Source organism: Canis aureus, chromosome 4 (genome assembly GCF_053574225.1).
Source record: "Canis aureus isolate CA01 chromosome 4, VMU_Caureus_v.1.0, whole genome shotgun sequence".
Lineage (NCBI taxonomy): Eukaryota > Metazoa > Chordata > Mammalia > Carnivora > Canidae > Canis > Canis aureus.
This window is the reverse complement of record NC_135614.1, coordinates 74821776-74833832: the sequence shown is the minus strand read 5'-3', so window position 1 is coordinate 74833832 and position 12057 is coordinate 74821776. Positions and strand designations below refer to the sequence as shown.

At 39.0% G+C, this 12057-nt stretch overlaps 1 protein-coding gene across 9 annotated transcripts in view; it reads left to right on the top strand.

Moving 5' to 3' along the window:
* Positions 1-12057, top strand: part of LOC144313014 (uncharacterized) — a 146267-nt gene that overhangs the window by 130670 nt on the left and 3540 nt on the right. Inside the window, exon 7 of one of the 9 annotated variants that reach the window (XR_013378661.1) lies at positions 3331-4104. The exons of the other annotated variants lie outside the window; for them this stretch is intronic. The gene's annotated coding sequence lies outside the window, so the exon portion shown is untranslated. Of the gene's footprint in view, positions 1-3330; positions 4105-12057 lie in introns of those variants that run through there. 9 annotated transcript variants of the gene reach the window in all.

Below are 12057 nucleotides of genomic sequence, written 5' to 3'. Positions count from 1 at the left end.
GTATAAATTGGGTCAGTTGTTCCTAACAATTCCTGTGTTTTCATACTCCCTGAAAGAGCTTTGATACAGGTGAGGTTTGAGAACAAGCCCGCTCCCTGGGGAATTTCATTCCTGCAGTTAAGCCGGTTCTGCAGACTTACGGGGTGCTGGCTGTTGTGTTAGGCCCTGACCATATAAATCTGTGTAAGACACATTCCCTTCCCTTAAGAAGCTCATGGGACCCAATTTGTTTGTTGACTTTAGTAATTGAAGTTTTTATTCATGTCTGCAGAACATGTATAAGTCTCCAAAAGTCTAATAGAATTTTTTAAATTGTTCATTGCTATTTTTGGCTCTTTTCACTAAGTGCCTTAAAATGCCCGAACTTAAAAGTCATTTTATCCCTTCTAAGCTACCTTTCTTAATCTCCCCACTAGGTTAGACATCCTTCTATTTGTACTTGTAGCATTCTGCTTTTCATGTAGCATAGCGCTTACCACACATCTTTGTAAACTACTTCTTTTTCTGGCTTCCTCACTAGATTTTGAGCTTTCCAAAGGCAGGACCTGCTTCTTAGTCACCACTGGATCGTTAGAACCTATAACGTTTCCTGGCACACAGTCAAGCTGTATAAATGTTTATTGACTTGTGGGATGAATAAAGGAAGGAAAGGAAAAGGCTCCACTTATTTCTTCCTTAAATTGCTCGTAGCTAAGCTGCTATAAAAATAGGACATGTAGCAGTTTGGCTCTCTCTACATTCACTCAGCTCCTTGGATCTCCATGTTGATTTGTTAATGCAAAGGACTAAAGAGCTCTTTGAGACCAGCATCTCACATAAGTCACATTTAAACGTGGGTTTCCTGGCTGTGGAATGTATGATTACAGCGTTGTGGCTGAGACAAAATGGATACAGTATTAATAAAAGGCCACCGAGTGTCCTACCTCCACCCCACTTCACACAGGCAGTTTCCTGTTGTAATTGAGGCACAGGATATTTAGAATTATATCTATTATATATTTAGCTCTACTGTATATCAGGGGTATGACCTTGGGCAGATGGGGATCATTTTGAACCACAGTTATCTCATCTGCAAAATGAGATGCCAATAGGAAGGTACTTCATAGTGCTGCTGTAATAAAAAGTTAGTATTTATAGAGTCCCTAGAACAGTTTTGCGCATTAATCAGTGCTCAATCAATGTTAGCCCAGCATGAAAGATGTTTACATTTCTCTAAAAGAGTGTTCACTTTGCACTTACTAAATGTCAAAGGGCAGGGTTTCTGAAATGTGTCCTTCATTTACATACGTGTAATTGTTAATAAGTGCAGATCTCTGTATCCCAGCTGTAGATTTGAGAAAGGAAATACAACTGCTACGTTCCGTATGTTGCTAAGGGTGACACAGGGAAGAGTGAGTGTTTCTCCTTAGGGATCATAGTAACTTGGGTCAATATCTGGTGATTACATTTGAAACAACCCCATGATTTCATTGACAAAAGAGGTGTCTTGAAGCGTCCTGAGTTACCCACCACAGCAAGCTCTTTCTGCTGCCCCCTACAGGCGACAGACCTCCTCTGACCTCTATTTTCTTCTATTTTTTCAAGGTGTGCCAACACAATTCACTTTGAATTGAGCCAAGCAGCATGGCAAAAGCTAAATAAGGCATATTAACTATTTACTGGACTCTATTTATCTTTAACATAAATTCTCTAAAATACTCCATTATTTATTATCCAGTAGAAGACTGAGGCTTTCCTAGATTGATATCATATGATTTAACATGCAATCATCGGACAGTATTGAGAAATATTATATCCATCTAGACTCAAAAGCAGGCTAAAAATCAAGGAGGAAAGTTACATTGGCAAAAATGTATGATACAAAATTGCGAATGAACTGCTTGTGGGTTCTCAACAAAAAAAGATTTTTTTTTTTTCTCCAGTTGCTTTAAAAACTTAGGCTTTCATGTTTGCAGTTACTGCATTTGGGGAAAAATAATTGCTGGTTATTTTGTCACATTTCCTGTTGAGTTCAAATGTGCTTTCAACTAATTTTTTTAAGCAAAAGTCACTGAATTATCATAACTGTATCAGCAACACTAAAGAACCCACAGTGCAAATTGTCCTAAGAAACGTCTTTCATAGCGGAAGATTCTGATTACCATAATTCTGGTGCTAATCTAGCAGTAACTAGCAGTAATCTAGCAGTAACTGTCTTCCAGAAGAAATCTTTGTATAAGAGAAATACTTTTTTAAAAAACAACTACTTCATGGGGATTCACAGCAAATGGAGCTGCCACTCATTTGATGTGTGGGCATATGTTTCTATCTCTTATTTAAATCGACTGAGTTGTCACTGGAGAAGGTTTTACTGAAACTACCCCTTCCTTCTTCCCCCAACCTCCAACAGCTAAGTAAGAAAGTTGTGGGATGACTCTTACTCTAACTTTCAGTTCTTTGGACTGATATATGCTGAACAGTTTCCTTTTAATTTGCTCTAATGGCCTACAATTTCATTTTTCCCTGAAGTATTATGTGTTTTTTTTCAATTATATTGAAATATTATCTGTCTCCGATCTCTGATATGATTCATAGGATCATGGGTCCATTTGTTTGCTGTTTGTTTTTAGCCCTAGAAAATGCTCTGCTCTCTGTAATTTCCTCAGTGGGCCACAAGACTTACTGAAGAGGCAGAAATGCAATGACTCAGCAACAGCTACCTGCAGCAAATGAAAGTCCCAGCTAGAACAGAGCACGCACATTCGTGTAAATCTGTCTTGGCTGTCTGTCTCTTCTCCTACAAATTGGGAATCATTTTAGCTATTACATACGTACTACTAAACCTGTGAACAGAGAAGTTGTCATGAGGTTCAGGATTGATATTTTTCTGAAGGAGTTTTAATATATTTTTTAAAGATTTTATTTATGTATTCATGAGAGATGCACAGAGAGAGGCAGAGACAGGCAGAGGGAAAAGTAGGCTCCAGGCAAGGAGCCTCACATGAGACTTGATCCCAGGACTCCAGGATCAGGCCCTGAGCTAAAGGAAGATGCTCAACCACTAAGCCACCCAAGCATCCCGGATTTTTAATATTTGAAATCAAAATAATGGTCAGTATAACTTCTAGGATATTAATGCCATATTGATATATCACCTATCCCATATGGCCCTGGGATCTGGAAGTCTGCAAGGAGAAAGACTTAGAAAGACTCTCCCCTTTGAAGAGTGGTACAACTATTACAAATGATATATTTTGTTTCTAAAATGGGTACTGTGTTAGATTTCTATCACTGCTGTAACAAATTATTATAAACTTAGTTTATAATAAATTTATTCCTACCATTCTATAGGTTAGAAGTCTGACACTGGCCTCCCTGGGCTAAAATCAAGGCGTCAATAAGCTGCATTACTCTCTGGAGGATCTCAAGGAATATCCATTTTCCTGCCTTTTCCAGCTTCTACCCACATTCTTGGCTCCTGACTTCCTTTCTTCATCTTAAATGCCCGTAGTATTGGCTCCCTCTGACCATTCTTCCATGGATCCTTCACATCTCCCTCTTGCCACAACCAGGCAACGTTCTCTGCTTTTAAGGATGCAGGTGATTAGATTTGGTCCACTAGGAATCCTGGATAATCTTCCATCTGATTTTCCTTGACCTAATCACATTTGCGAAGTTCTTTTGGTCATGCACGGCAACACATTCACAGGATCCAGGGACTCAAACACTGACATCTTTGGGGAGCCATTATTCTGCCTCTCACGGGTATTATTTTCAACACTAGTGAAAGCTGACACAGTTGTGTTCTGTAATGATAAGTAACCTACTACTTCCATAGACTTTCCCCAAACTCGCAATTCCATAGTTTTCTTTCTACTGAAATACAGAAGAATAAACTATCTGTTAAAATTACTTAGATTCAAATTAAGGAATTTGAAGTTAACATAACTAATTGGTGTGGGTTTGTGTGTATATGTGTGTGTCTTTGTGTGTTTTCTGAGAGGCTATTTTAATCTTTTCTTTTGCAAAATATCTTTCCCTGTGATTGTACTCTCCATCAGATGGGGCTGATTCAAATGATCATCAACTGGAGGGTGGTTCCTGATATGTTTTTCTTCTGACTCCAAATGTCCCATCACCACAACCATGGTATCCCACTTGTCTTCAGCCCAGAAGACCTCATGGTGTTTAGGTGTAAGTGTATTCTGACAGCTCTAAAAAATGGCATTTAGTGTGAGAAAATGGAATATTACACTCAAGGATGATGGCCAACTGAAGGCTTTATACATGACCATTAGGCTGGGTTCTTCTCTAGAGTATAAAGGACTTGGTGCTGTGTTGTCTACACTCCCTCCGTCTGACTGCCATCCCAAACAAACAGAGCTGCCATGGAAGCTTGCAGAAGAGAGAACACTTGCCACTTCCTAAGGTCAGCCAGGCTGACATCCAAGAATTATCAATCTATGTACCTCACCATGGCTGCCATAAGTCTCACCCTCTGCCCAGGACCTTATTTTTAAGCAATCCTCATAACAAATTTATATTGTTTTATTTCCTCAGTCTTAGAGATGAGGTGCCTGGGGTTCAGGGTGGCTGAGTAAAGCATCTAAGGTCTCACGGCTAAAAAGCATGGGAGTTTACTAGCTTTCAAAAAACAAAATTGCAAAACATGCTGAAAGACACGGGAAAAACCACAGCCTAAAGAGACAAAGAAATCAAACCAAACTCAGCTATGTAACCGATTTTCGAATTCTAAGGCAAGGGACTTGAACTATTAAAGATGTTAAGCGCTCTTCTGGAAAAAGTAGACAACATACATAAACAGATGGGTAATATACGCAGAGAGATATGCACTTAAAAAATAATGAAAAGAAAAAATGGTAGAAAGCAAAAACACAGTAACAGAAATGAAGAATATCTCTGATTTGCTCATCAATATACTTACTGGCCTTGGCCATGGGGAATAAAATCAGTGAGTTTGAAGATAAACCAATAGAAACTTCCCAAGCTGAAATTAAAACTAAAAAATGAAACAAAACAAAAAAACACCCCACAAAATATCAAATATAATAGAAAATACAAGAACAGTGGACATATCTAAAGATGTAACATGAACACAATTGGAATAACAGAGGAGATGTAAGAAATTAAAAAGAAGAAATATTTGAGGTACTAATGGTCAAAAACTTTCCAATATTAAAAACAGACCCAAACAACAAAGCCAGGAAGCTCAGGTAATACAAAGCAGGAGAAATATACCTGAAAGAAGAGAATGAGTGAAAAATTTAAAGTGTTGAAAGAAAAAACGCCATCCTAAGTTTCCATTCTAGCAAAATTATCCTTCAAAAGGGAAGAAGAAATGAAGACTTTCTCAGACTAAAAAAAAACAAACAAAACAAAACAAAACAAAAAAAACAGGAAACTTAACACCAGCAGACCTGCCTGCAAGAAATGCTAGAAGTTGTTCTTTAGGCAAAAGGAAAAGATATTGAGTGAGTAACATTTATGGAGAAGTGAAACGAATGATAATGTTACAGTAGACAGGAAAGAAGAGTCAGGAATGATACACCCTATATCAAATGGTTAAAATCCAAAATACCATCAATATCAATTGCTGTGTAGATATGGAGCGATATTCATCGCTGGGGAGAATGCAAAATGATAAAGCCATTGTGGAAGACAGTTGGATAGTTTCTTACAGAGCTACATATAGTCTTACCATATGATTCAGCAATTCTCATCTTTGGTATTTACCCAACTGACTTGAAAATGTAGGCATACAGAAAAACTTGAATGTGAGTATCTATGGTAGTTTTATTCGTGAATCTTAAATGTATATTAATAAATGAAACAAGGCAATATTAGTAGGTTACACATTCTAAGATTCAATTTGTATGACCTCATTTAAAAAGTTCTTTTTTTCTTTCCAACCTCATTAAAAAAGTTTTCTTTTTATATTCCCCATTTACAATATTTCTCGGTCAAGATTGAAAAACAGAACTTTTATACTGCCCTTAAGATATTTTATAAATATTTTTATCAATAATCAAGTTATAAAAAATTCTATTTAGACTTCAAAGCATTTACCACTTTTTCTTTTCCTTTTGACATTCCCATGTTCCAAAATTGCTTTCTAAATCTAAGAAGATAAAAATTTCTCTCTACACTTTTTTTTTCACCAACATAGACTGTAAGGAGGAAAGTACATTAAAAACAATAGAGAAGAGAGGTAGATTTATTACACTTCCAAAGTTAAACTTAGCTTGATTGAACTTCCTTGAAATGTGAGCTGCTATCAATTTATGGCTTTAATACAGCTTTATAAATGCAAAAGAACACGCTGGCTAAAGGGTACGAAGAAGTCAGAGAAACATGCTAGATAGTTGAGGGGACAGTGTAGCACAGTGGATAGATCAGCCTTTCTCAACCACACAGTAATGACATTTTGGGAGGATAATTCTTCATTGAGTAGTGGGGGGTAGCTGTACCTGTGCATTGTAGGATTTCAAGCAGCAGCCCTGGCCTATGCCTGATAGACACCAGTGATATCCTCCACACACCCAAGATGACCAAAAATGTCTTCAGAAATGGCCACATGTCCCCTGGGGGGAAAAACCACCCCAAGGTGAGAATCACCAGAATAGAGCAAGGGACTTACAGGCCAAAGCTTAGGATTCAGTTTAACTTTTCCCAATTATTAGCTGAATGCTCTTGGGGAAATCACTTAAGTTCTTTGACCTTTCGTCTCACACCAAAGTAGGCTGAGTCAATTTTATAGGATTTCTAAGTTCAAGTGGGTTAATATATGAAAAATGAATTGTAAATAGTATTATCATGATTATTGGGTGACACAATATAAATTGTGGATTGAAGTTGAGGTATAAAAAGATAAAACTCTATAAGAGACAAAACTAATATAAAGACTAATATGAAGTTCTCAACTAGGAGAACTTTGCTACCCAGAGTACATTTGGTAAAGTCTGAAGACATTTTTAGTTGTCATAGTTCAGGGAAAGGGTACAACTGGCCTTTAAATTGTAGACAGGCTAGGGATGCTGTTAATCATCCTACAATGCACAGGACAGTGCCAGATGATGAAGAATTATCCAGCCCCAAATATTAGTAGTGCTGAGGTTGAGCAATTGTGCTTATAAAGCCATGCCTTTTTAATATTGTGACAGGCATTTCGCTTTGAGTGACTCTATTGGGCAAAGTCCTGGCAGGGACCAAAAGGCTCATTCAACTGGAATCTGGGAAGTGAATTACTTAGCAAGCTATGAGCAGCTTAGGAAGAGCAGCAAGTGATCTGGAGGCTCCCAAGGTTTGCAGTCGCAGGAAGATGGTGCCTCCTCCAAGCAAGAAGAATCCAGGAGGTAGAGACTGTATTTTCCAGAGCCTGGTGGCAGGAGCTGTGTCACAGGTTGCCAGAATTTGGTGCTAGATCAGGAATGGAGCAGGGGAGATCTACCCCAATCTCTTCTTCTTCCCTCAGATCTCCCTCCAGACCTGATGGGAAGCCAAAGGACGAAGAGATCTAGGGATCACAGGTTTCAGAGGTCATGCCTCCTCGTAGGGCACAAAGCAAGACAGAGAAAAGCTGACTTATCTGCAAGGAGGGGGAAGAGCAAACACAAAATAATCAGCAGTGTGGCCTTTCTTTTTTTTCCCTTAGCATGCATCTCAGATACCTATAGTCAGTGAAAGGTGTGGAGGAGACTGGAATCCACAGTGCCAACATTTGCCTGCAAAGTTCATCTGTTTCCCAGGGTCGTCAGCTCATCTTCCAAGCCAGCGTCATACTTAGCAATTCTCAGCTGATGTTCCAGTCTGATATTCCACAAAGAAGTCATGCCCATGGTCACCTACTGTTGATTTTGAGGCCAGAAGCAGTAGTATGGCTATTTGTAGATACGGGTTTATTGATAAGTTGGAGGATAGAAAGGGGACTGGCTTCTAGCCAAGGAGTTGGTGTTTGAACGCGGTTGCACCTCCACCAGTTGTGTGCTCTGGGAAAAATCCTCTGATTTTCCACTTGCAAAATGGAGCAACTGAACAGAACTAGCAGGAGAGTCGCATGGGACCAGAGAGATCCTCTAGTTCCATGTGAACAGTCTGAGGCCCTGAAGGGTGAAGAGAAAACCTTGTTTATTCCAGCTGGAACACTTCCAGCAACTGTGGCCAGAGCAGCAAATCAAAGCAATCCAAAGCCCAAAGCAAAAACTTTGTAGCTGCTGAGACTCAGAGGGTCTTGGAGAGCAATTGCACAATTTGACCAATTAAATGATTACATTTCATTTTTCTGTTTGCATAAGTATGTACTGAACACTGACTATATTCCAGGGATTATGGCAGGAGGCTGAGCACCCAATGATGTCACGGTCAAGTTCTGTCTCTTAAGAAAGTTCTCAGCCATGTGGAGGAATTATCTGTCATCTTCATATGCACTATCAAGGGTGTTTCTGTCTTATTTGTATTGTTTAGTCAATACAACAGGCTTGACTACTGAAAGGCTACCATTTAATGAAAATCTGTCCAGGGCCCCTCAAAACCAGCATTCTCACTCTAGAAGACTCACCTTCCTTTGGGGCTTGTGAGTCCTGTGCTGGAAACGTCAAAGTCCACTGGCTGTTGGGATGTTGTCTTGTGTTTTCTCTAGCTATCGTCCATGTCTCTTTTCTCAGATGTTTTTCAAGGTCTCCGTAAGCACATAGCACCCCTCTGGTGTCACCACTTCTCACCAGACCTTGTACACTCCCCTTCTCTCCACCTACTCTGGAAGTCTTGCCTCCTGGCACCCGTGTGTGTTACAGTCTTCCCATGTTTCAGGCAATCACTACATCATTCTACCATCCTTGGAGAATCTCCAAATTCCTGCCTCTTTCAGTGTTGGACTACTCAAAGTCACAATAGGTGTTTTTTGGCTTTGGAGTTTTCTTCTGTAGTATCGTCTCTTTGATTTTTTTCACTGCATGCTTATCCACCCCCTCCACCCTCCCACCCCTCCTGCCCCTGACACACACACACACACACACACACACACACACACACACACACACACGGCTTATTGTGTGCCTGCAGCCCTGGCCTGGCCTGACTCCTGTACCACACGTGGCAGAGCTAGGCCAAGAGTGCTGCCTAGGATGTGAGGCGAGGGCCATGGGCTCAGCCATGAGCTTCAAACAGGCTGGCCATCTTGAATCTTAGCCTTTGATTCAATTCTTCTCTTATTGCTCTCCTCAGCCATTTTCATTGTGATGTTGTTAAATATTTACCATCAGCCTGGCCCATTCACCTCTGAATTAGCCCATGATATAGCTGGAAATTTAGGGAACTCAAGCAAAAATGTTTGGAACACATTACATTTATTTAATTGCAGAACAAAAATTTCTAGTCTCCTTGAAATTCAGGTGCCATTTAAATGGTGTTCATAATCACAGAGAGTGAGGAGAGCAGAGTAACCAGCTGGATGTTTCCGGCTCCGTTAATCACGAGGACCAAGTTAGTAAGATGGAGTTGGAATGATGTGTCATGATCCCCATGTTTGCCATCAGTTCTCTTTTGCCACTTGGGTCCTAGCATCATGAAGAGTCTGGAAGAGTCTCGATCTGAAGCAAATTTTTGATAAATCAGGTTTGTGGAAAGCAATACTTTATACATTTCTAATAGCAGTTATCTGTTGCTGCACAATTACCCCAAAACATAGTGGTCAGAAGGTGTCAGAGGCTGGAAGACCCCACTTCCGAGGTGATTCACCCACATGGCTGGCAAGTTCATGCTGTTTGTTTGCAGGAGGGCTCAGGTCTTCACCATGTGGATTTCTCCAGAAGGTTGCTTGAATGTCCTCATAACATGGCTTTCCCCAGACTGATCCAAGAGAGCAAGGCATATTCTGCTGCAATGTTTTTAATGACTTGGCCTTGGAAGTCACACGTGATCATTTCCACAATATCTGTGAATCCCAGGAGCTGAAGTTCATTGAAGGCCATTTTGCAGTCATTATAGAGGGCATCTGGCGTCTGCCCAGATATCAACCAATGTCTAGTGGCATTCAAGGCTTTCAATAAAATATACACATAGTTGAGTAATCAGTTAACATCTTGGTAATGAAAAACATACTGGAATATCAAAGTATGACTCATTTTTAAAAAGATTTTTAATTTATTTATTCACAAGAGACATACAGAGGGAGGCAGAGACATGAGCAGAGCAGGAAGCCCAATGCAAGACTCAATCCCAGGACCCCAGGATTATGTCCTGAGCCGAAGGCAGACACCCTACCACTGAGCCACCCAGGGGCCCTGAGATTCATCTTCTTTAGCTCATTGCCATCCTGATGTCTCAATGTCTGCTTGGCAGATCTGCTACCTTTGTTTCCCAGAGACCCCGAGGACTCCACATCATTAGAACCTAAATTTTCAATCTTTCTATGATGTATCACTCCCATAGGGTATTAATTTGGCATCTTTAAAGTCATCCAGTCACATCAAAACATTCAGAATATCCAGAAGTTTGGCAATACCAATTTTCATTTACTACCAAAAATATCACTATACTATTTTTGCAATCAACTCTTTGAACTCTGACTCTAAGAGCTTTGGCTCCAGAGTCTAGCTGATACAATTTCATAGGAAACTCAATGGAAAGATATGATCTTGGAATCTAAATGAAGTAGCACTTATTATCTGAAGGGCTTTCTTTCCCTGTCATAAACTGTCACCCTGACCCCAAAAGAGAAGAAATAAGCCCTAATTGATGTCATGGCAAGAAGCCAAGCCAAAGGCTTATAAGTATAGGGCAAGCCTCTTAACCACCAGGAAGAGGTTGTTCATACTCGTGCAAGCCTAAAAGGTTAGTACAGCCTTTTCAAGCAAAAGAGGGTCATACTAATAAAAATTTAGTGCCACACAAAATGGAAGCAACCATAGTGTTCACTACAACATAAGTGAACTAAACATTCTCTTCTAGAGAAAATCACTTAATGAATTCCATCTGCAAGTAGTTAATTGGAGTAGTTTAAGGGTTCTAAAAAAAAAAAAAGTCCTCAATACTGGTGAGTTTTCCTTGGAGAATAGAATCAAAGTCATCACTCAGGGGAAATTATAATTAGTATTACTTACTAAACAAGCATGGTTTTTTTTCAAATTACAAAACTTGACCACCATTTTATAAGGAAAAACAAATAATAGCCCAGAGCCAAGCAAACCAATTATTAGCAAATACACCCATGAGAAATGCTTTAAGTCTATGAAATTTAGATGCTTTGATCAAATATTGTTAACTTTTAATAAAAAAAAACTAGTGTGTGATATGTCATATTTCAAGGTCATTTTCACTGATGTGTTCTGCAGGGAAGCAATGTTAGAATTTTTGTGAAATTAAGCAATTTAAACTATTTAGCTGGATTTCAAAGTTTTTTTTTAAATAAATAAAGAATTAATATGGATATGTTTTTTTATAGATTCAATACACTGAATAAATTCAGTACAGTAGTTTACTTAAGTAATAGAAAAACCTACTGGAAAAAAAGAATTGACCTAATCATAATAGGATTTTCCCTGCGGATTTTGCAATCAAATACAATCTGTTCCACGGAAGGTTTAACCAAATGAAAACTCAAAGTGTAGTAAAAAATTGCATAATAATTAAGGGGAGGAAGGTGGTGGAAGACCTTAGTCTGATTTATTAAAATATATGGTTAATGGAATAGTTTTTAAGGCATGCTGTGTGGGGGGAAATAATATGTTTCACAGAGAGCAGACTCGGAGTGAAAAGATCTGCAATTTAGTCCTGGTTTCAGTGTGTATTAGCTTGTAACCTTGGACAGGTCACATCTTTTTAAACTTGGATTTTTGTTCTGTAGAGTTGATTTAAAAATAATTATGTTGTCCATTTCACAGTGCTAATGTAATGATCAAAAGAGATCATGTACATGGAAATACTTTGTAGACTCTTTAACTGCTAGATATATGCAATTTATTTGTATTGTATTCAAGTATATGGAGTAGTAACCTAAACTGGTGAGCAGTTGTCTAGTACTGACCTTCAGGGAATTTACTTTAATGAATACTTTACTATAAT